At 42.0% G+C, this 24,578-nt stretch overlaps 1 protein-coding gene across 1 annotated transcript in view; it reads right to left on the reverse strand.

Annotated features, from left to right (window-relative positions):
* Positions 1 to 23,468, reverse strand: part of LRRC7 (leucine rich repeat containing 7) — a 386,482-nt gene extending 363,014 nt beyond the window's left edge. The window contains exon 1 of the mRNA XM_073357368.1: positions 23,396 to 23,468. The gene's annotated coding sequence lies outside the window, so the exon portion shown is untranslated. The remainder of the gene's footprint in view (positions 1 to 23,395) is intronic.
* Between the last annotated feature and the right edge of the window lie 1,110 nt (positions 23,469 to 24,578).

Consider the following 24,578-nt stretch of genomic DNA (forward strand, 5'->3'; position numbering starts at 1 on the left):
ATCCCATTGGGAGCTGGGTATCTGGGTGCTGGAGATAGGTAACCTGCTGAGTGGTTTTTAGTTAAAGCCTGCAGACCTGGGTCTATGTTGCAGCACAGTAGCATGTCTGGCTCAATAAGACAGGGTTCTGGAGTCCCAAGCTGGAAGGGAAAATGGACTCAGAGATACTTTCAGCACATCAGATGACAGTCCCAAGGGGTCTCTGTGACCGAACCCATCACAGATTTTCTCCTAGATGCTCCACTAGAAAATGGAGGTGAATGACATGGTACCAGTGGAGATTCCCATGTTTGAGATAAAGCCTCGTATTTCGGATACCGGGAGGTTCTTTGAGTATCTGAACTCTTGTGGTGCCGTCATTATTCTGTACTGATGGTGGTCATTGGTGCTGGTCGATGGCACCGAGGGGGTCAGTGATCTTGGCCATACCAGGCACTGTGAGGCTGGATGGCATGCCGTTGACTGTGCCGATGCTAATGTCCATACCAGCAGCATCCTCCCAGAGGTGGTGCAGTCCCTGTCCTTGCTGTTCCCTGGTGGTACCATTGCTTCAGTGCCTGTGCCCGTCAGGTCTTCAGGCGTATACACTGGATCCTCATGAGCCATGGATACCAGGTCTGGATGGCTTCGGTGCCATCGATACCGACAATACCGAATGTGCCGAAGATCTTTTTTGGCTAGTCTTTGGCTCATTCTGGGGACTCACAGCTGTCTTTTTTAAGCCTTACACGAGGGGTCCATGTTTTTTTTCTTTGACTCACAGTCCTTAGATGTCAAGGGCTGTGGGAAAGATGCACACTGCCTGGGTGACTCTTGATCTGGTGATCGTTAGAGCACTGCTTCCATGAGGAAGAGTTTTAGTTTCAATTCTCAGTCCTTCCAAGATCTGGACTTTAATTGATTGCAGAGACCAGATTTTTGGGAAATGTGGCTTTCCCCAAAGCAACAGATGCAGTGGGAATGTCCATCCACTACTGGGATGGCCTCTTTGCATGAGAGACACCTCTTAAACCCTGATGAACTGGGCATATTCCATGCTGGGGCAATCCCCAGACAAGGGGGAAAGTTTTTTTCTTTTTTGTTGTTTAGGGAAAGAAAAAGAACTAGAGGAACTCTAGGATTAGAAAAGGAGTAACTAGCTATTTGAATTCTAACAGAGTTAACAATCCGATGAATGGATTGCTAAAAGCACCGTCTCCAGCCAGGGTGGCTGATAAAGAACTAAGGGGGTTCACCCACACAATGCTGGTTAGCCTCATGGCAGAGCATGGGGGGCAGGGGGAACAGTGTGCGTGCGGGGTGAACAGACACTGCTACAAAACTTCTCCAATCATCAGCACAGGATGCAAGCACACCTACAGTGGAGCACCTACAGGACTCTACTCAAAAGAAGAATGTTCAATTGTTTTCCCAATAAAGATTAAGGGAACACAGACATAGGACTGGAAGGGACCTTCTAAGTTGACAGTCTGCACAAGACAATTCTGTTCTATGATTTCTCCAATGTATTCATTAGCGTTCACACTTCGTGTAAGCACTTACCTCCCACAACACCATGTACCAAACTTACATAAGCACCCTAACATTTTACTAACTAGGCTGATATGAAAAAAAAACCCTGCATGCAAAATGTACAATTTAAATCACTTTCAGAATACTAGTCTACTGCACAGTATCCTTATCCTTCAGATGGAACTGACAACCCAGAGGGGAAAAAGTAAGTTCCTAGATCACAGCATGCTGAACATTTTTAAAAAGATGTTTAACTCTTATACTGATCATCTTGCTTGTTGCTGGAAATTGAGGTCTGCAATACAAGATTTTAATTGTGCAATCTCTATTAATGTGAATTCAATTTTGTGTGTGTGTGTGTGTGTGCGTGTTCGTTTTGTTTTACAATCGAGGATGACTACACACATTGTTACACTGAATACTAATGTGGATTTCTCCAGTACCTAGAAGAAGTCTGGCCTCAAAAGAAATGAGAGCAAGTTATATAAAAGAGGACAAACCACATAAGGATGGTAAGAAAAGGATGAAGGATTTAAAAAAATAAAAGGCAGTTTTGTGGGTAACTTAATTGTTGAGATCGCTCTGTTCTTTGGTTAGGCTATGATTTATCCTTTTTGTGCATTAAAAAGTTTCTTAAAAACAGATGTTATATTGCAGTGTAAGTATTTATTATAAAGAAAAATTCTTAACTAGAATGCACTTTTTTAACATTAATTGCTTTGAGTTTTTTTAATTTAGTCACTCTGATGTAAAAGTCATTAAACTGATACTATCAAAGTTAGTGGATTGAGGCAATGAAATTAGCAGAAAACCAGGTGGAACAAAAAACCCTTTTATGTAGCATGTCTCAAAGCCATTCTGGAAGTACAGCCAAACACACACACACTCTTATCTAACTGAAATGAGAAAGTAAGTATCAAACTATGCAATGAAGTGTGATTCTCCTAAGTGAGGAGTTTGCTAAAGACCAAACTTCTATGCGGGCAGATCTGGCTCTTGAGAACATACTGATGGACCTCCATCCATCTTGCAGTCCTATGCCAGTGAAAGCTTCAAGCTTGATGATTCCTACAGTTGCTCTTGCTCAGTCCAAAGTGTCCTATTTCCTCCTGGAAGTGTGTGCTGTAACGGTCTCTCTAGAAATAGAAATGAACCTGAATCAATACCCCTCCCATACCAGAATTTAACACTCTCAAAAAAGGAAAAGTTAGGATCCAAAATCTGTAGCTTTGACCTATACCTATTTCAAAGCTGCCACAATTACATAAAAAAAATAGCCTGCCATCTTGACAAATTCTGCCAACATAATTAAATAAATGTTCAGTGCCCTCCTGGCATCAGAAGAATTAAGATCCCCTTTCTTTCTAACTGTGACTGAAAGGCTGGGTAAAATGAATGAAAAATTATTTCTTGATTTCTGTGAAACTCCCTTTTTTTTTATTTAGTAACTTGTGCCTAGTAGATATAACAACTTTGTCTTTAAGATAATTGACATAGGAGAAATCAAAAGAGTTAAATGTGCATAACTCACCTGAGAGAAAAATTGAAAGGGAGGATACATTCAACAAATATATGAAAAGTGTAAAAACATCAAGGAAAAAATAATTTAAGGTGGCACTGTTATTAACTGGAAGAATGAATATCAAGAGCAGCATCCTGAGACGGAAAGAATTGTTAGGCTCTTGAACAGTTTCCCCAAGCAAAGGGGTAGAAGCCCTATTATTTGGATCATTTAAAACTAGACAGATAAAACACTAGAAATTATATTATAAAGGGATAGAATAAATCACTGCATAGATCTTTGCCTTCTCAACTAAAATGATTAAATATATTTCTTAGATACTTCTGTGTCAAACAGGCTTGAAATTCCCAATGAATGTAGTACACTTACGAAAGCTGTCTTTATGGCTATGTGAAAGAGATAGATGTTGCAACAGATAAAGGGTGCTTTGGTTAGTATCCAAATTCAACTTCCATGAGGGAATTCTAGATTTCTATTTGGAACTAAAACCCTCGTTGCTGTAAAATATTAAGCACATCAAGACAAAGCCAAATAGTTTGACTGTGGTATTTACGTCAGACTGATCATGTGAACATGAGTTTGTCTAATCCTTTCTGTAGTAAACTGGAGATCTTGGTAAATGGAGCCTCCCTGGGCTGGTAAATTTTTTCTAACATCAGTTATCAAAAATTGCCTTGCCATTATAGTAGAATTTTGATGCAGGTTTTCTAGACTTTAGGAATTATAGTAATAAAAAAAATCAAACTTGAGCAAAGCTGAGAGGAAGTGTCTCTCCAGTTTGGGAGAGAAGTTGGGGACCCTGATGGAAAAGTGGGATCAATCCTTCTACTGTGCAGTGGAAGAAATCTGAAAGCCACGGATGGGAGAAGAATCTTTGGCTGGGTTCCACTTTGAATTTCTGCAGAAGAGTTGGATCAATGGCCTAGGAGGGAAAATATAGGGCAGACACTAGTTCCATTTAGAGAGGGGATATCAAAATATATAAAGCCAAGTAAAATCTCTTTTGGCAAAATTCTGAGGGATATGCAGGGGAAAGTCACTGACCTGACTGATTCTTAAGATTATAGGCATGCAATTTTATTTTTAAATCACAAACATTTTATTTGAAAATCTGATTTTCAAGCACCTGTACTCACAATAGTCAAGGCTGGCATGACAGGGAGTGCAGAAAAACTGCACTACTGCTCCACAGTCTGATTTCTTACCAAAAAAATCTTACTGAAAAATAATTGTTAGAAGAATAAAGATGAAAAGTAAGCCAACTTGGGGGAGGGAGAGAGAATGAGCTATTCTGAGCTGTTTCGAGAGTCACAGAAGGGACATTGAGCTAATTCCAGATGAGCTTCCCATTCCTTTCCAGACTCCTGGCTCTCCCTCTTAAAGGGACCATGGAGGCTTCTCCAGCCCTCTAGGGCTTATGTACCAAAAGAATATAAAGGAACCACCACTGTTGTATACCAGCAACCAGACCTAGCAAACCCAACATCCTTATTTCTTACTCCTAATTGATCTTCCAGTTATGTTTTTCTCCCTATCACACCATTGGATTTGACTAGGGTTTGGGTTGGTTTTTTTTTTTTAATTAGTAAAGAGTTTCCTGCAACTTTTTGTTTAATAGTGCATCTAAGCAAAATGTCTTTAGCAGCTTTGGCAATATCTAACCAAAAGCAAGTCCTCTCTATCCTGGCATCTATACCCTCTCCACAGCCGAGTACTATCCTAATGCAGTTATGAATAACTCGTTCTCTACCATGAGTGGCCTGCTTTCTATTCTTGTCCCTTTAACAAAAGGTTAATATAATTTTTTTTAAAAAAATAAATGTTTATTTAAAATCAGGGGGAAACCATAGAAACCATGTGTGTTGGGTAGTGGTTTTATTTCTGAAGTGTCTGATCTTGTACCCAGCGGAGTCACTGACCAAACTCCCATCAACATAAATAGGAGTAGAAGCAGGCTCAAAATGTGCATCTAAGTACTTATAAAACCCAGCATGGGGCAGAAAGACCTTTCAAACAGCAAAAATATTGTATTTCTACTGTACAGAGAATATGAATGGATGGGCAAAAATTTGGGAGGTACTGAGTAGCTACACATCCTGTTGAAGTCAGTGAATGGTTGCAGCTGCTCATCACTAAAGATTTGACACAAAATAGACAGATCACGCTAGAGTACTCCACATCTCCCCAGTAAATCTCACAACAGAAGGGGTTGTGGGCACAAGACCCACTAGTTCAAAATGGCATGTTAGAGGAGGAACAGACCATTTTGAATGTCTTTCACCCACTCTGTGACTTTCAATATAAACCTGGACCAGCTCCATAGGCCCCAAAACAGGTTGTGAATAAGGGCTCTGACCCCAACAGAGGAACACCCTTTCAGCTGGTCTCTACTCCATGTCCAGGATTGTACCCTAAATAATTACACACTAGCTGAGTGGTTCTCCTGCTGTTCTACACAGGGTACTGGTGTTCTGCAGAGCACTTCCCAGTGGCCCATGGAGCTGCTTTGGGTAGAAGGTTGAAGCACCTACCAATAAAGTGAGGCTTCCTGATACCTATCGCCCAGTCTAGGATTCTACTGGTGTTTCCAGTGGAATTTCTGATCTCTACACTCTAAACAACTAATCCCTCTGTAATTACTTCATGTCTTTCATAACCCCCAAAAAATTGGTACAGTAATATATATTCTGCTTTACCAGATTTCCTGATACCCAAAGTGGAGGAGTAGTAACACATAGGAGGCCAGAATTAAGTTACCAAATCAGCTAGAGAGAAGAGAATAGTGGAAGCTGCAGGAAGTGAGAGTCCTAATAAACATCATATTCTCCACCCTATGATACAAAATGTAAGCAAGCAGCCAAACTCACCACCTCAAAGTGAGTCTCTTTTCATCGTGCCTCATTATTGTCTTAAAATTATTTTCTCAAGTACTGAATTAATACAGTTGCCGCAGCATAAATGCAGGACTGGAGTTGGGAGGGAAGGTGGTCATGAAAGGTCCTCTACTTTAAGAAACAATCCACAATATAAGAAAGTCTGAGAACCACTGTATTAGTGAATCAATGTACTTAAAACATGTTCAAGTGCTATCTGAATAGGGATCTTAGACATGACAGCTAACGCCAATCAGATTTCCACTTGTTTCAATGGGCTTTGGATCAGACCCTAGTGCTATAAATTGAGCAGCACTTATAATATAATATAAATTGAGCAGCACTTTAAACTGTTACACAGTTCTGTTACACAGAAATGAACCTGAGAAACAGGGCTAATTAAATGTTTTCCAGTATATACAGCTATTTACTATGCCATCTCATACAAACTCAGTTGAACTTCAAATAAAATGGGGGAGAAGATGTGAGTTGTACAGTGAACAGTTTTTGTTTTTCCTACCCATGAATGGTATTTGTATAAAATTAAAAACAAGAAATTCAAAGAGAGAGAGAGAGAGAGATTTTCTGAAAATTAAGAAAATCATGGGCAAGGACTGAATAGAAGATGACAATTTGTATTGCACCTATTTATGTTAAATCTGGTCCACATAAAAATAGCACTGATGATTACAGTGTTGCAGCAGTCCTCTACTTCTGAGAGACAGTCCCATGACTAATTTTTTAACTTGCCATAGTTTATACATTATCACCATTATAAATGGAAATAATTATTCAACAGCAGTGTATTAATGCTTATTTTTTAAAAGTACATTTCCCTATAATTTGCTTAGCAGAATGTATGAAAATGTTTATTCTAAAAGAGCTTCCAGAGCACAGATTTTGAACCTCCATGAGATAACAAGTCAAGCCTTTTGACATTTTTATATTTCTATATTATCAAATATATCATCATGACTTCTTTCATATATGCTCCCATGGGAATATTAAACATGGCTTTGCCAGGAAAATCTTTCAGTATTTATAAAACTTACTGCAATATCAAATGTAATCCCAGCAAAAGAACAAAAATAGTTGCATTTTATGACACAAAACAAAAAGTCTTCCTTACAGAATACATACTAACTACTTCTTTATTTAAAAGTGACAAACATTGTTACCATTAAAATGGCACGGTAAAGAAATGCCTACTTTTTTGACATCCATGACACTCTTATGAAGGTTTCAGAGTAACAGCCGTGTTAGTCTGTATTCGCAAAAAGAAAAGGAGTACGCATCTGAGGAAGTGAGCTGTAGCTCACGAAAGCTTATGCTCTAATAAATTGGTTAGTCTCTAAGGTGCCACAAGTACTCCTTTACTCTTATGAAGTTTACCTTCATCCTGGAAGTAGCTTTGAATCACACACATTGCTCAATGGATGACATTTACAAACCAGTTTGTTACATACAGCATATGTGTGGTTATACATACAACATATCTGTGCTCTAGCATTTCATGCATAAACTAAATGTGTATGCTGTTAAGCATACAATACACACTATCATTAGACAATATCAGCATTTAATTTCAGTACTGAAACTTTAATGGGTTGTTCATTTCTGAAAATAATGGATACAGCTACTGCATTAGATCAGTACTTCCTAATTCGGAATATATTAGTACTACAAGTGAAAAGCATTACAAATGAGAAGCCTTTTGATGACATTTCTTTCTTTGATCTGATTAGCCTCCTTTATACTTAAACAATAATCTAAAGAAAATTGCAAGCATTTTATTATGTAAATTAAAATCTAATTGAGCTACTTGGTAATTATTAAAGAAATGAACAAAGCTTGGAAAAATATTAATACTGATCATAAATTGTAGATAAGATGAGTAGAGTTCAAAAAGTAGCTCCTTTCCATGGTATACACTTAGGTACGCAATTTTAGAAAATTCACAGAAGAGCAAATCCATATTATATATATATGTGTAATATCTCTTTGTTTACACTGAAACTCATCTCAGGATGCAATATGCTCCCATTTAAGTGAGAAAGAGCTATACCCAAGTGCAGCAGGGAACAGAATTTGCCCCTATATGTTATCTATCAGATCTAAGGGAGGCTATCAGACTGGGAGCATATATCTAATAGGGTTCTGCAGGGGGTTTGTTCTGGGTCTGGTACTATCCAACATTTTCATTAATCACTGGGATAATGGAGCAGAGAGTATAATGAAATTTGCAGGTGACACCAAGCCTGCAGGGGTTGCAAGCACTTTGGAAGACAGGATTAGAATTCAAACAGATTTTTATAAATTGGAGAATTGGTCTGAAATCAACAGGACAAAATTCAATAAAATGCAAAGTACTACATTTTGGAAGGAAAAATGCAAATCAATGAATACAAAATTGGGAATAGCTGGCTAGGCAGTAGTACTGTTGAAAAGAATCTGGGGATTATAGTGGATCACAAGTTGAACATAAACCAATAATGTGATGCAGCAGTGAAAAAGCCTAACATACTGGGGCATATTAATAGAAGTGTCTTTCTTATATAAGACACAGGAGATAATTGTGCCGCTCTACTCAACACCAGACAAATACTTGTAAAGAATGGTCTAGGTTTACTTGGTCCTGCCTCAGTGTGTTGGGTGCAGAGGGATGAACTTCCAGCCCTACATTTTTATGGTTCTATAACTGTGTTCCTCATGTAAATCAGACTGGATTCTCTGATGATCCCAGAATGATCACGACAATTCTACATCATGAATATTTTAGGCCCATAGAGGTCCAAGAAATTCCACGAGATGAACCTGAGGGACCAAAATGTTTTCCTATATGTTGGGGCAGGAAAGAGGAATGGAGGAAGCGAGGACAGAAGAAAGATTTGGGGACCACTAGGGAGGCATAGGGTGTGGCCAGGACCGGCTCTAGGCACGAGCAAAGCAAGCACATACTTGGGGCGGCACATTTCCAGGGGCAGCATTCCAGCCATCCTTTTTTCTTTCGGGGCAGTTGCACTCTCAGAGCTGCAACACTTAGACGGGGCGAGGACGCCACACCCCCAGCCGTGGCCGGAAGGGGAAGCCCCAGCCCCGGGGATGCTGAGCTGCCAGGGCCCAGCCGCTACCTGGGGAGGAGAGGGCAAGTCCTGCCGTGGAGCCAGGGCTGCGCCACCTCATCTGCCCCAGCAGTGCAGCCTCCCACTCCAGAGCTCTGACCACACAGTGAACTTCCATCCGTTTCCAGTTACATCATCCAGGCCTCACTTGCAAGCATCACAGACTATACCAGGTATCATCTATATATTTGGAAGGCAACAGAGAGCTGGCCCTTAAAATTCCTCCTGTATACAAGATGGAAGTGTTTTTAGGGTTGAAATCAGTTTTAGTCACTGGAATTCACCCTGCAGGATGGGAGGTCAAGACATTGTATGCTGTCCTTACAATAATTAAAACATGTTTTCACATGACATATAAGAGGTTATCATAATCATAGAAATAAGAGGTAAATTCACTGTAGTATCAGATCATTTTGTGCATCCACTGCAGTTTTGGTGTTTTGTCCATATTCTAATTGTAACATCTCAGAAATGGAGACTCAGACATAGTTTTAGAAGACAATTTCACATCTCAACATCAGGATCCTTTTTGTGATCCTTTTCTGTTCTTAGTCTCAACTCTTTACTCTTGATTATTTCCCCATAGATGACCCTAAACAAAACTTGATCCTCAGTGCTATACTCTTCATATTCTTGTACTCAATTATGTCTCTCCTTAGTCAGTGCTGACTACATATCACCACAAAACACAAGTTGGTCCAATAAAAGATATTCCCTCACCCACCTTGTCTCTCCCAAATATCAGTCATTTACTTCACCAGACATACTGTGTGACATGACAACAAAGCTTCTGTTATTACATGACAACATGTCATGCAATATGTCACTTTGTCAAAATATACAAAAATCTTAGCTGGTCTTACAGTACTCAGTTGGCTGTATGGCCAAGAAACCACAAATTTGAAATGTCAAAGAGGCTGAACACTATTAATGATCTGGAGGATGGTGTGGACTGCACCCTCAGCAAGTTTGCAGATGACACTAAACTGGGAGGAGTGGTAGATACGCTGGAGGGTAGGGATAGGATACAGAGGGACCTAGACAAATTAGAGGATTGGGCCAAAAGAAATATGATGAGGTTCAACAAGGAGTCCTGCACTTAGGACGTAAGAATCCCATGCACCGCCACAGACTGGGGACCAAATGGCTAGGCAGCAGTTCTGCAGAAAAGGACCTAGGGGTTACAGTGAATGAGAAGCTGGATATGAGTCAACAGCGTGCCCTTGTTGCCAAGAAAGCCAACAGCATTTTGGGCTATATAAGTAGGGGCATTGCCAGCAGATCAAAGGACATGATCATTCCCATCTATTCGACATCATTCCCTTCTATTTGACATTATCTGGAATACTGTGTCCAGTTTTGGGCCCCACACTACAAGAAGGATGTGGAAAAACTGGAAAGAGTCCAGCAGAGGGCAACAAAAATTATTAGGGGCTGGAGCACATGGCTTATGAGGAGAGGCTGAGGGAACTGGAATTGTTTAGCCTGCAGAAGAGAAGAATGAGGGGGGATTTAATAGCTGCTTTCAAATACCTGAAAGGGGGTTCCAAAGAGGATGGCTCTAGACTGTTCTCAATGGTAGCAGATGACAGAACAAGGAGAAATGGTCTCAAGTTGCAGTGGGGGAGGTTTAGGTTGGATATTAGTAGAAAATTTTTCACTAGGAGGGTGGTGAAAACTGAAATGTGTTACCTAGGAAGATGGTGGAATCTCCTTCCTTTGAGGTTTTTAAGGTCAGGCTTGACAAAGCCCTGGCTGGGATGATTTAGTTGGGGATTGGTCCTGCATTGAGCAGGGGGTTGGACTAGATGACCTCCTGAGGTCCCTTCCAACCCTGATATTCTATGATTCTATGAAGGGTACCTACCTCCAATCTAGAGAGAAAAAAGTAGATAAGAGTCACAGTTCAAGGCCACAATAGCCAGAGGGCTGCCTTATTGATTTCAATTTAGGTGGCTACACCTATTGGTATCTGTCTTCTGGTGTCTGTGCCTTGTCGTGGCAGGACAGCTTGCGTGCTCCAACCATCCCCAGATCTGTGTCTGTGGGAGCTTTTTGCTTCTGGTAGGTTCAGCCATACTGGATTGGTCTGTGAGGGAGGGGCCAGACAAAACAAACACCCTGTTCCTCCAGGTTGGGGGTTAGGCACAAGGCTAACAACCCTGCCCCATAAAAAAACAAAATATGTTATGGAAACAGCAAAGAAACAGACCATTACTGTGTGTGATGGCCTTCAGGAGTCAATGACCTGTATGACTGCCAGTGGTGAAAGCTGAAAGGAAGCCACTGGCATGAAGACTGAAGTGCTCAACACCAAGACAAAAACCAAACTTGTTTTCTGAACATACGGACAGTGTATGAAACAGGAAAGCTAGATCAAGTCACAGCAGAGATGAGACGTTACAGCTTACATATCCTGGGTGTCAGTGAGAACAGATGGATGGGATCAGGGAGATTAACAAGGGAGATCAGGAGAAACTTTGCTGTGTTCTGGGCGGGATGATGGACAACACCATGAGGGTGTTGCCATCCTTTTGAAGAAGGGACTGGAGCATTCGCTGCTTGAATGGAACTCCATCAGCAACAGACTTATGAGAGCCAGACTGAAAGGGAAATACGATTAAGATCACCCTGATTCAGTGCTATGCTCTGACAAATGACAGTGATGAAGTAGTAAAGGACAAATTATACCTTACATTACAGGCAGAGTTAGAGAGAGTACCATGCCACGACCATGCCATGACCTAACCATCTTATGGACCTGAATGCCAAGGTCCATAAGGACAACACAAACAACAATAGAGCAATGGGAAGACATGAGTGTGGCACCATGAATGAAAATGGAGAGAGGTTTGTTGATTTCTGTAATATGAATGACCTAGTCATTGGCGAAAACCTATTTCAACATCGTGAAATCCACAAGCTGACATGGTATTCTCCAAATGGCAGAGATAAGAACCAGATTGACGATATGATGATCAACGGCAAATGGTGACGCTCACTGACAGCTGTGAAAGTGAGAAGAGGTGCAGATGTTGGCAGCGACCACCACTTTGTGACAGCCTCCATCAATCTAAAACTGAGAAGCGTGGGTCCACCAAACAAGAGACATAGACTTTATGACATTGACAAGCTAAAGTCCCCTGAAATACAGAAAGCCTTTGTTCTGCAGTTAAAGAACATGTTTCAGGCACTTGCAGACCTTGATGAACAGGAGGGGAATGCAAATGAGGAGATCAATAAGAAGTGGGGCAAAGTAACAGCAATTTATAAACAGATCAGTGAAGGCTGTCTAGGCTACAGGCAGAAGAGAATGGAGGAGTGGCTTACACCCAGCACATGGAACACCATAGAAACCAGATGAGCACCGAAGAAAAAAGTTTTAGACAAAAAATCCCAGAAGCTAAAGGACAAATACCGCAAGCAGTATAGCAAGGCACACCAGGAGGTCAAACGCCTTGTGAGAGCGGACATACAACATTATACTGATAATCTGGCAACACAAACAGAGGATACAGCTGCTCGTGGTGAACAAGGAACAATCTACAAAATGACGGGGCTTATCAGTGGTAAACAGCAGACACCAACAAACACTCTCATCAGGGACAAACAAGGCCACCTACTAACAACAGAAAAGAACAATAAATACGCTGGACAGAGCATTTCAAAGAATTACTGAACAGAGAGCCACCTAAAGAGGAAGCAAACATCCAGGAGGCAGAAAAAGATCTAGATATCAACACAGACACCCCAGTTAAGGAAGCGGTCATTCAAGCCATCAAATCCTTAAAAAATGGGAAAGCTCCTGGCAAGGATAACTTGAATGCAGAATTGTTCAAGGTGAATCCTGAGTTAGCAGCATCTATCCACAGTAGTCTGGGAAAGGGAAAAAGTGTCAGATGAGTGGACCAATGGGGTTATAGTGAAGATACCAAAGAAAGGAACTCTCAGTGATTGTAATAACTGGCATGGTATCACACTTTTATCCGTGCCACGCGAAGTATTGTGTAAGATCATAGTCCAGCTTATATCAGAGGCAGTTGATAGCATTCTCAGAAAACAACAAGCTGGTTTTCTGAAATGGCGTGGATGCACAGACCAGATCTTCACTCTACGAAACATAATAGAACAATGCTTAGAATGGCAACAGCAGCTCTACATAAACTTCATAGACTCTCAGAAGGCTTTTGATAGCATTCACAGGACCAGCCTATGGCACATTCTGCGGGCATATGGAATCCTCTCCGTATAATCAACACCATCAAAAAATTTTATTTCAACTTTACATGCAATGTTGATTACAGTGAGCTCACTTTTTGAAGTCAAAACAGGAGTACGTCAGGGGTGCGTCATGTCTCCAATCCTCTTCAGCATTGCCATTGACTGGGTAATGCAGCGTACAACAGAAGATATGCCTAGAGGCATTAAATGGACACCCTTCTCATTCCTTGAAGACCTCGTCTTCGCAGATGAACTCACTCTCCTATCACATGCCCAATACCATATGCAAGAAAAAACAACTCGACTCAACGCATTCAGCCAGCAAATTGGACTGAAAATCAATTGCAATAAGACAGATATCATGACCTTTAATATTGCCTCACCATCACCAGTACGGATAGAGGATTATGTTCTCACCAACGTAGAAACATTCACATACTTAGGCAGCACTATTAGCCAGGATCGTGGAATAAGCCAGGATATCCAGAACAAAATCAACGAAGCCAGGAACACCTTCAGGAGCTTAAATACAGTCTGGAAATCATCAAAATACAACACCAAAACCAAACTCAAGATTTATCAGAGCTGCATACTTTCAACATTACTTTATATTACAGATGCTGGGGAATCAGAAAGTATGACATGTCCAAACTCTCTTCATTCCATACAACCCACCTCAGAAAAATCCTCCGTATCTTTTGGCCCAGAACAATCTCAAACCAAGATCTACTGACACAGTGCAGCCAAGAGGATATGAGCATCATCATTGCCAGGAGGCATTAGAGATGGACTGGCCATGTACTTCAGATGGAAACTGATTCCATCACCAGAGTAGCAATAAGTTGGACATCTGAAGGCAAACGAAAAAGAGGCTGTCCAAAAACAACTTGGGGAAGAGCTGTGGAAGCCGAGGTGAAAAACCTGGGGCGCAGCTGGGGAACCATTGAAAGACTTGCCAGAAACAGACAGGAGTGGAGGAGCTTCGTCACTGCCCTAAATGCCAGAGGCGTAATGTGAACATGATGATGTTGACCTATTGGTATCTGAGCATCACTTCTCCCAATGATAGTAGCCTGTATGCTATATATGACTGAGTAGGTCATATTGTAAGCTATTTTCCACAGCAAACAAATGAAGAACATTTCACATCTGACTCTTAACAAACATATAGCACACAGCTCATCAGGAAGATTAAACTGCAAAATAGCTGCAGTAGAGAACATTCATGGGTATGAGAAAAAAAATCTCTTGCCATATAAGGACTGTGAAAAAATTTCCCATTTTAAAAAAAATGTGTGGGATCATATTCACAGACATAGAAATATGTTCTGTTCCCTAACACCCACAAGCCCTATAACATTAAGCTGAAGTGTTGGCATGAATAAAAACCGTTCATTAAGCAAAAAAACCTCACAGATTAGAACACTGTTGAAAACCACCAATTTAGTACTCAGCTCCTTTTCAAATTTAATATTTTTTATTGTAATGAAAGTTACAGTTTGATTATGACCAAAAAAGTCAAAATGCACATCACATGAACAATACAAATTATCAGGCACAGAGTCAAAATTAAATACAAAGAGAAAGAAAATTTGTCACCTACCACATAACATCAGCAGAAACTAACTATAATATCGAAACGGCTGACCATGTAGTAAAAAGGCAACTTTTTCCCTCTTCATTCTTCTTAACCTAAGCAATCAGTACTTTCAACTATTCCAGCCTCCAAGCCTGTCTTTATAACTATGTCTCCCTTCTATCATAGTTCTGTACCTGTCAAAACTCCCCGTTTATTGTTATTTAATTATTAAGGAGGTCAATAAATGTTGGCAAGATGTTTTACACAAATGAAAACAGTCCCTGCCTGAAGAGCTTACATTCTAAAGTAGACAAACACAGAAAATGAAAACAGGAAAGATGGGGTCAGGCAAGATCTAGAATGTATAGTATTTGAAGCTTGACTGATTTTTTTTTTTTAATTTGAGAATAAGGTGAGGTAAGAGAAATAGAGAGCATTAGAGGTCAACTACGGAGAGCTTCCTAAAGAAGTAGGTTTGAAACAAGGACTGAAGGCACAGAGAGAAAGAAAGATTTTGTGCAAAGAGAAATTGGTCGTGGGGCTAAAGTACTGGACTGGAGATCTGGGTTCAGTTCCTGGCTCTGTCACAAGTTTCATACATGACCCCAAACAAGTCACTTAAGGGCCTGAGACAAAGTCCACTGAAGTCAATAGAGAGAATCTCAACAACTTCAGTGGGTTTCACATCAGACCTTTGAACTGTGCTTCAGTTCCTCATTTGCAAAAAGGGGATAATAAGTCCCCTCTCCCTGCCTTTGTCTGTTTCACCTATTTAGAATATTAACTCTTCAAGCAGCTGCTCTCTCTTACTAGGAGTCCCATTCGGTACCTTGAAACACAGTAACATACTCATCACTTGGGCCTCTAGTTGCTACCATAATACAATAATAAATTAGTAGCACAGTGGCCGGTCTCTAATTTATCACACACTACATTTTAACTAAACTAATGTACTAAATGCTTGGGTTCTTTAACATAATACTTATTTTAATAATATTCTTTCATAATATTCTGTGGCATGCAACATTTCTTCCAAATATCAAATATGCCATTTGAATTCACTAAAATTTTAATAAAATTAAGTACAGTAGTAGGAAAACAAAAACATGTATTTAAGTAAAAATTTTAACAGATCAGGCTTTAAACTGAAAAATAGACAGATTAAAGTAGACTGAAGTTCTAAATTAAATCATAGAATCATAGAAGATTAGGGTTGGAAGAGACCTCAGGAGGTTATCTAGTCCAATCCCCTGCTCAAAGCAGGACCAACACCAACTAAATCATCCCAGTCAGGGCTTTGTCAAGCCGGGCCTTAAAAACCTCTAAGGATGAAGATTCCATCACCTCCCTAGGTAACTGATCCCAGTGCTTCATCACCCTCCTAGTGAAATATTTTTCCTTATATCCAACCTAGACCTCCCCCACTGCAACTTGAGGCCATTGCTCCTTGTTCCATCATCTGCCACCACTGAGAACAGCCGAACGCCATGCTCTTTTGAACCCCACTTCAGGTAGTTGAAGACAGCTATCAAATCTCCCCATACTCTTCTCTTCCGCAGACTAAACAAGCCCAGTTCCCTCAGCCTCTCCTTGTAAGTCATGTGCCCCAGCCCCCTGATCATTTTTGTTGCCCTCTGCTGGACTCCCTCCAATTTGTCCACATCCTTTCTGTAGTGGAGGGCCCAAAACTGGACGCAGTACCCCAGATCTGGCCTCACCAGTACCAGTGCCAAATAGAGGGGAATAATCACTTCCCTCGATCTGCTGGCAATGCTCCTACTAATGCAGCCCAATATGCCGTTAGCCTTCTTGGCAACAAGGGCACACTGTTGACTCATATCCAGCTTCTGGTCCATTGTAATCCCCAGGTCCTTTTCTGCAGAACTACTGCTTAGCCAGTCGGTCCCCAGCCTGTAACGGTGCATGGGATTCTTCCGTCCTAAGTGCAAGACTCTGCACTTGTCCTTGTTGAACCTCATCAGATTTCTTTTGGCCCAATCCTTCAATTTCTCTAGGTCAGTCTGGATCCTATCCCTACCCTCCAGCGTATCTACCTCTCCCCACAGCTTAGTGTCATCCTCAAACTTGCTGAGGGTGCAATCCATCCCAATATCCAGATCATTAATGAAGATGCTGAACAAAACCGGCCCCAGGACCGACTCCTGGGGCACTCAGCTTGATACAGGCTGCCAACTAGACATTGAGCCGTTGATCACTACCCATTGAGCCCAACAATCTAGCCAGCTTTCTATCTACCTTACAGTCCATTCATCCAATCCATACTTTTTTAACTTGCTGACAAGAATACTCTGGGAGACCATATCAAAAGCTTTGCTAAAGTCAAGATATATCATGTCCACTGCTTTCCCCATATCCACAGAGCCAGTTTTCTCATCAAAGAAGGCAATCAGGTTGGTCAGGCATGACTTGCCCTGGTGAATCCACGTTGACTGTTCCTGATCACCTTCCTCTCCTCCAAGTGCTGCAAAATTGTTTCCTTGAGGACCTGCTCCATTATTTTTCCAGGGACTTATCCTCTGCCTTTGACTTGTGCCTCAACTCCATGAGTTGAAGTCAGGAGGTCACATTCTACTCAGTTACACAGCTGTAAATTCAGAGTAATTGCTACAAAGTTAATGTAGGTTACACAGAATTTACATCAGTGTAAGTGGGCAAAATGTCTTATGTCAGACTTGCCTTTGAATTTCCAAGTTTGTGAATTTGTATTTAAAATACACTTTAAAAAAAAACAACCCAAATTATACAGCTGCAGCAGTGTAGGCAAGAATGATCTATTTGCACTCCACACCATATCTTCTGATATGAAACCTTGGGGAAAAGACAGCACTGGAGCAATGGCAGATTTAGAGTTAGTGGGGTCCTGTATGCAGCTTCATTTTCGTGGTCCCCCCTTGTGACCCAGCCAAGAAAAAGAACATTCTCTCTTATCTCCCCCCCCATTTTTAACTCTTTTTTTCCTTCATCCTCCTCCTATAAGTAATGGGAAGTAAATGAAAATAAAGTGAGGTATCTTGATTGGGACAGGGGTTTTGAGGTGCAGGAGGGGGTGCAAGCTGTGGGAGGAAGTTCGGGTGCATGGTGCAGGCTCTGGGCTGGGGCAGCGGGTTTAGGGGCGGTACTTACCTCAGGCGGCATGGCTCCCAAAGTGACCGGCACACACACCCCTCCAGCAGCGGCTCCTAGGCAGGGGGAAACAAGGGGGTCTCCATGCACTGCTGCCCGCAGGCGCTGCCCCCGCAGCTCCCATCAGCCGCAGTTCTCAGCCAATGGGAGCTGTGGAGTTGGTGCTCTGGGCAGAGGAAGTGCATGGACATGGACACACACCAAGGGGCCACAGGGACATCCCGGCTGCTTCCGGGAGCAAAGGGGAGCGGAGGGAGGCAGAGCGGGCAGGGAGCTGCCTTAGGCCTGCTGCTGGCACGTCTCTGTGTGCCCCTTGGGGGGGAGGTGGGCAGCAGGTCTCCTCTATCCTTTTTCTTCGAAAAAGCTATCCTTTTTCTAAGCACAATGGAAGACTGTAGTAATCTCAGCAGAAACTACTGGTAAGTAACTTGGCAATAGCTTCCACACTACCTTCTGAACTAAAGGCCAAATTCTGCCACAGAGAATGGCATCAGTGTAGTACGGTTACCAGATATGAAGAAGCCACACAGAGGATGCACATCTTCTGTGTGGGATGGAGTCCTGCTCAGTGAAGTTTACTCTGCTGTGGCATGTAGGGTGGGTTGCATCAGGGCAGGGACACACACAAACCATCCAAGGTGTTGCACACACCTGAGAGTGGATGTTTGCACAGTTTAAAAATAAAACAAAAACCCAAAGTATTATATGCCAAGTGTTGGCAAAGGGTGAAAACTCAAGTGGCCCTAAAAGAAAATTTCCTGTAATTATTACAATTTGAAAATGAACCTTCTTTGTGCATATCAAAATTCTTGATTACATGGTCATCAACTTAAATTCATTCAGATCTTAAAATACAGGATATGTTTGAAAACAAAAGTAGCTTCCTTTTGTTGGAATCACATGAAAGAAAATTACTAGGGCTGTCAATTAATCGCAGTTAACTCACACGATTAACAAAAAAATTAATCACGATTAATCGTAGTTTTAATCACACTGTTAAACAATAGAATACCAATTGAAATATACTAAATATTTTGAATGTTTTTCTACTTTTCATATATGTTGTATTCTGTATTGTAATTGAAATCAAAGTGTATATTTTTATTACAAACATTTGCACTGTAAAAATGATAAACAAAAGAAATAGTATTTTTCAATTCACCCCACACAAGTATTGTAGTGCAATCTCTTTGTTGTGAAAGTGCAACCGACAAATGTAGATATAACTGCACTCAAAAACAAAACAATGTAAACCTTCAGAGCCTACAAGTCCATTCAGTCCTACTTTTTGTTCAGCCAATTGCTAAGACAAACAAGTTTGTTTACATTTACAGGAGATAATGCTGCCCTCTTTTTATTTACAGTGTCACCAGAAAGTGAGAACAGATGTTCGCATGGCACTTTTGTAGCTGGCATTGCAAGATATTTATGTACCAGATATGCCAAACATTTGTATGCCCCTTCATGCTTCGGCCACCATTCCAGAGGGCATGCTTCCATGCTGATGACACTTGTTAAAGAAAAAAGGCGTTAATTAGATTGGTGGCTGAACTCCTTGGGGGAGAATTGTATGTCCCCTGCTCTGTTTTACCCGCATTCTGCCATACATTTTATGCTATGGCTGTCTCAGATGATGACCCACCATATGTTGTTCATTTTAAGAACACTTCCACTGCAGATTTCACAAAACGTGAAGAAGGTACTAATGTGAGATTTCTAAGGATAGATACAGCACTCGACCCAAGGTTTAAGAATCTGAAGTGCCTTCCAAAATCTGAGAGGGACAAGATGTGGAGCATGCTTTCAGAAGTCTTAAAAGAGCAACTCTCTGATGCAGAAACTACAGAACCTGAACCACCAAAAAAGAAAATCACCCTTCTGTTGGTGGCATCTGACTCAGATAATGAAAACGAACATGCGTCGGTCCACACTGCTTTGGATTGTTATCGAGCAGAACCCATCATCATGTCCCCTGGAATGGTGGCTGAAGCATGAAAGGACATATGAATCCTTAGCGCATCTGGCACATAAATATATTCTGATGCCGGCTACAACAGTGCCATGAGAACGCCTGTTCTCACTTTCAGGTGACATTGTAAACAAGAAGCAAGCAGTATTATCTCCTGCAAATGTAAATAAACTTGTTTGTTTGAATGATTGGCTGAACAAGAAGTAGGACTGAGTGGACTTGCAGGCTCTAAAATTTTATATTTTTTTATTTTTGAATGCAGCTTTTTTGTGCATAGTTGTACATTTGTAAGTTGCACTTTCATGATAAAGAGATTGCACTACAGTACTTGTATTAGGTGAATTGAAAAATACTATTTCTTTTTTTTTTACAGTGCAAATACTTGTAATCAAAAATAAATATAACGTGAGCACTGTACACTTTGTATTCTGTGTTGTAACTGAAATCAATACATTTGAAAATGCAGAAAACATCCAAAAATATTTAAATAAATGGTATTTATTGTTTAACAGTGCGATTAATCATGTGATTAATTTTTTAATCGCTTGACAGCCCTAAAAATTCCCCTACTTTTCCCTTTCCTTTTCATCAAAAGAAAATAAAAAAATAGAGTGAAACCAAAATTTATTTATAAAGAAAATTATGCTTAAAATTTGAGAAAACAGATCAAGACACTTTATTCCCTTATTTACTGATATACGTACTGAAGTTAATTTGGTAGGTTATTGTTTGTATTTCTTTAAGAAGGTGCTGCTATTTCTGAAACAGTATATCTTCAGTAACATTTGATGTAGAGGTTGCCATGGTAAGTATACATGTCTTGTTGAATTCCAGATGAATAGATGCATAAAACCAACACTCACATAGCTAGCCATTGCAAGTTACTTTCCTTGTCTGATCATGTAACACTAACATTAAAATGCAATTTATATAGTTCAAATTAAAATCTTCTGCACATTAAAGCTATCCAGAACAGCTCAGATCAAAATAGGAATAAAACTGGGATAAATAAAAATAGGAATAAAGCTTTTAAGATGAAAGTTATGGGATAAGAGAATTAAGCATTTTGCCATGGGAACAGGCATGTTAAAATTCCCAAGATAAAAATACCACTTATCTCCCTAACCTCAGGGAACTTTTAATAATACTTTCACTGTTGTTATAACCTTTCACTAGCCCTGCCTCACAGAAAAAAATACCCAACTCAACCTGACTACTCCATGAAATACAACAAAAGCCTGATTCTGCTTTCACTTGCCCCAGGGTAAAATAGGAATCCCACCCCCCACCCCCCTTGAAGCCAATGGTGTTATGCCAGTATTAGAGGGAGAAGAACCAGGCCCACTGAACCAACATGTAGGCCCCCTATCCTGCTCCCACTGAAATCAGTGGAGTTTTGCTACTGATTTCAATAGGACCAAGACCTGGTGCATACTTCTTCTCAACCTCCTGGAGTTATAAGAAACCAACTGTTTAGAATAGAGGTGAGGGAAGTCAAGTCATACAGGGAATTAAGCCTATCTTTCTGGAAAGATGGCAATATTAGTATTTCAAAATGACCGCATCACTATTTGTTTCTAATCATTAAAGGTTGAGCAGGAGTTAAAATATGAAGATTGGAAAGGGTACAGACCTTTCCAGGAGGATTGCTAAGCTTAATATCTTATTTCAGAGGGTCAAGAGGTGGTGATAATGAAAATACACCATCTCCGCAAAAATACATTTTACTCTATAAACTTATCCTTTTTAAATGCATCCTGGGGAAGAAAAGGATACGTAGACTGTCTATTCATAGGCTTGGTCAGAAACAAAATAACTCCAATTGTCTTCCCTGACTGAGGTATCAAGTATTTTACTTTCAATTTAATACACTCATTAATGCATTTAACTGTGTCCAGAAAGTTGGCTTAGATAGCCCCTTACCGTCCATTCCTTAGTAAGAACACTAGAAATACTGAACCAATTGTTATGGCCTACAGCGATCTTATAAGCCCCTGAGGGATTTATTCTGATCTTATTTACACAGGTGTATGTTAAGAGTAACTCATGGGCCAAATTCATCCCTGATGTTACAGTATTCACTGAGCCAAATGCACTCCCCAGTGTAACTGACAGTGAAGTTACACTGATGTAAGTTAACTCTAGATCAGCCCCCACCCCCCAATATCTTTATCTAAATCTTGAACAACCCCAAGCACACTGTGGGCATTACGTTGGAATGATGATTAGGAAGGAATCAAGAAGTGAAGTTGGATTATATATCAATCACTTTACTAATGTTCCTAAAGAAGACTTGCCTGAATCAAGAATCATGGTGCTCTAGATTCAGAAAATGATTTAATTGGTGGGATGAAGTGAGAGGCAAGTTAGGTAATAAAGATTTCCAATATTTTGATTTAGTCGCAATGAAACAATGTGGTAAACAATTTTATATTTAAAAAAAAACACCACCACAACACACCAGCTACAAAAAAGGGCTCTCTTTGAAATAGCACTTCAGACTCCTTGAGGTTCCTGACATCACATATGTCATCACTACTGTAAGGCAAATTCCTTATTAAAAAATACCCATTTTACTGTGCCATCATTTTTGCCTTTCACTGCCTCCCACCCTATTCTTCTGGTGTAGTACTAAAATAAATGCCCTTTCCTCTGTCTAGGAGTGGAAACAGAAGGAAGCAGCAGTGGAATTTCAGAACAGGGAGCTCATCAGCTTCCACACATGGAACACAAAGGCAGTTTGGAATCACTGAAAATGGACCTTTTATGCCTTGAAATTTATATGTATGTATGTATGTATATAGACACACTCCTTTTCCTTCTCCAAACAAGAATGTGCTTAATGAATCTCCCTGTCTCCCACACAGTCACGATCAAGCGGGATCTTAAGAAAAGAGGCATGGAGAGCGGCAGCAAATTTCCCTCCTCTCCACAAGTGTCAGTGGTGACTGCAACCAGGGAAGAGCTTCCATTACCGATTGACCTCCCCCCCCGCACCTCCCACGCCGCAAGAGACTTCCCAGCATTTCCTTTCCATATCTGAACCCACAAGCGGCAAACTCACTCGGGAGCATTCTCTCCCTATTCTCTGAACATGGGTTTTGGGGGAAGAGGGGTAAAGCGTTACTGGGGGTGCACAGCAGAGGTATTCACAGCCATCCTTCTTTGCAGTAACTGCTTTCCTAACACGATTTCATCTGGTCGATACCATCACACCCAAGGACACTGCTTCCCTTCCATCCCACCATCCCCGCACCGGCAGCAGCAGCATATCCAGCGAGCAGCGAAGCCACAAGGAGCTGCTCCCTCAAGGTTCACCGCTGCCCATGCAGGAGACTGGAGCGTTGTGCGCTGCTGCTTGCATTTCGCTGGTACACCCCCACACACGCCTCTACAAGGGGAGCAGCAGCACAGCAGCTGCCCCTTCCTCAAAGGCAGCAGGCACATACTCACATTGCAGAGTGGAGTGACTGTCCATCAGTCTCCGCTGCCCGGAGATAACCAGCTGGAATGGTTATTCCTAAGGTATTGGGGTCCGTAGTTTGGGGGGAGGGGAGGGGAAGGAGCTAGAGGAAAGGGGAGGGGGGAGTTTTTTCGTGGGAGATCCCTCGCTAAACCATGATGTAAATGCCCTTCAGATGAACAGCTGGATATTTCCCCACGAGGCAGAGAGTAACGCGAGGGAAGCTCTGTAGCACAGGCACCGTGTCAGCTGAAGTCTCTCTCCTTTCCCACCCCACAGACCGACCAGCAACCAACCAACCAACCAACCAACCAAAAAAAAAAAAAAGAATAAAAATCTTCATCCAATAAATCCCTGGGAAGAGAAGGCGAGAGGAGACACACACGCACACAGAGGGGCCAGGCTGCCCCCGCCCACAGTACCTGTCAGTGGGGGGGTGCAGAAGTGGGCCTCCACAAGGGCATGCGGGGAGATCCTCTTCGGCTCCCGCATGGATCAGGGGCGGGAGGTTAAGGCGGGAGGAAGGCGGAGACCCGCAAGATGATGCTGAGGACCCCCGGAGCCGCTGCCTTTCTTGGCCCTCCTCAGTGCAGCAGCTTCATTCACTCACAGGTGCAGTCACGGCAGACGAGGAGATGCATGTGGCGGCTCCCGCCAAGCTCGCCAACCTGTCCCCCAGCTTCTCGCAACGCCGCCGGGGGCCGCCGCCGGACAGCGACAGACGTTGGGCAGGCGGTTCGGAGGGAGCAGCAAAACCACATCAGTAGGGAACAATCGTGTACGGCGGCGCTCTTCCCGCGGTTGGCGGGCTGCGGGACCCGGCAGAAGCGGGCAAAGCAGCAGGCGCTGGCTGGAGGGAGCAGAGCCCAGAGCCGGCTCTCCCGCGCAGGAGGTGCACGGGCGGCAGCGACAGCAGCCTCCTGCCAGGGCTGAGTCAACGGGAGAAGCCTCAGTGCTCAGCAGCTGCCGCCGCCGCCGCCAGCCCCTCCCGCCCCCACAAGATCCGCGTCAGAGCTCGAGCGGCTGCCGCGGCTCTAACGGGCAGGCTGCGCCCGCCTCTTCGCGCGCCTTTAGCGCGAGGCTGCGCTGGGAGAAGAGTGTTTGCACGCGCGCGTCCCCCTCTTCCACCCCGCTCTCCTCAGCCCGGCCAGGATCCTGCACCCCAGCCACTGC

Source organism: Lepidochelys kempii, chromosome 8 (assembly GCF_965140265.1).
Source record: "Lepidochelys kempii isolate rLepKem1 chromosome 8, rLepKem1.hap2, whole genome shotgun sequence".
Classification (NCBI taxonomy): Eukaryota; Metazoa; Chordata; order Testudines; family Cheloniidae; genus Lepidochelys; species Lepidochelys kempii.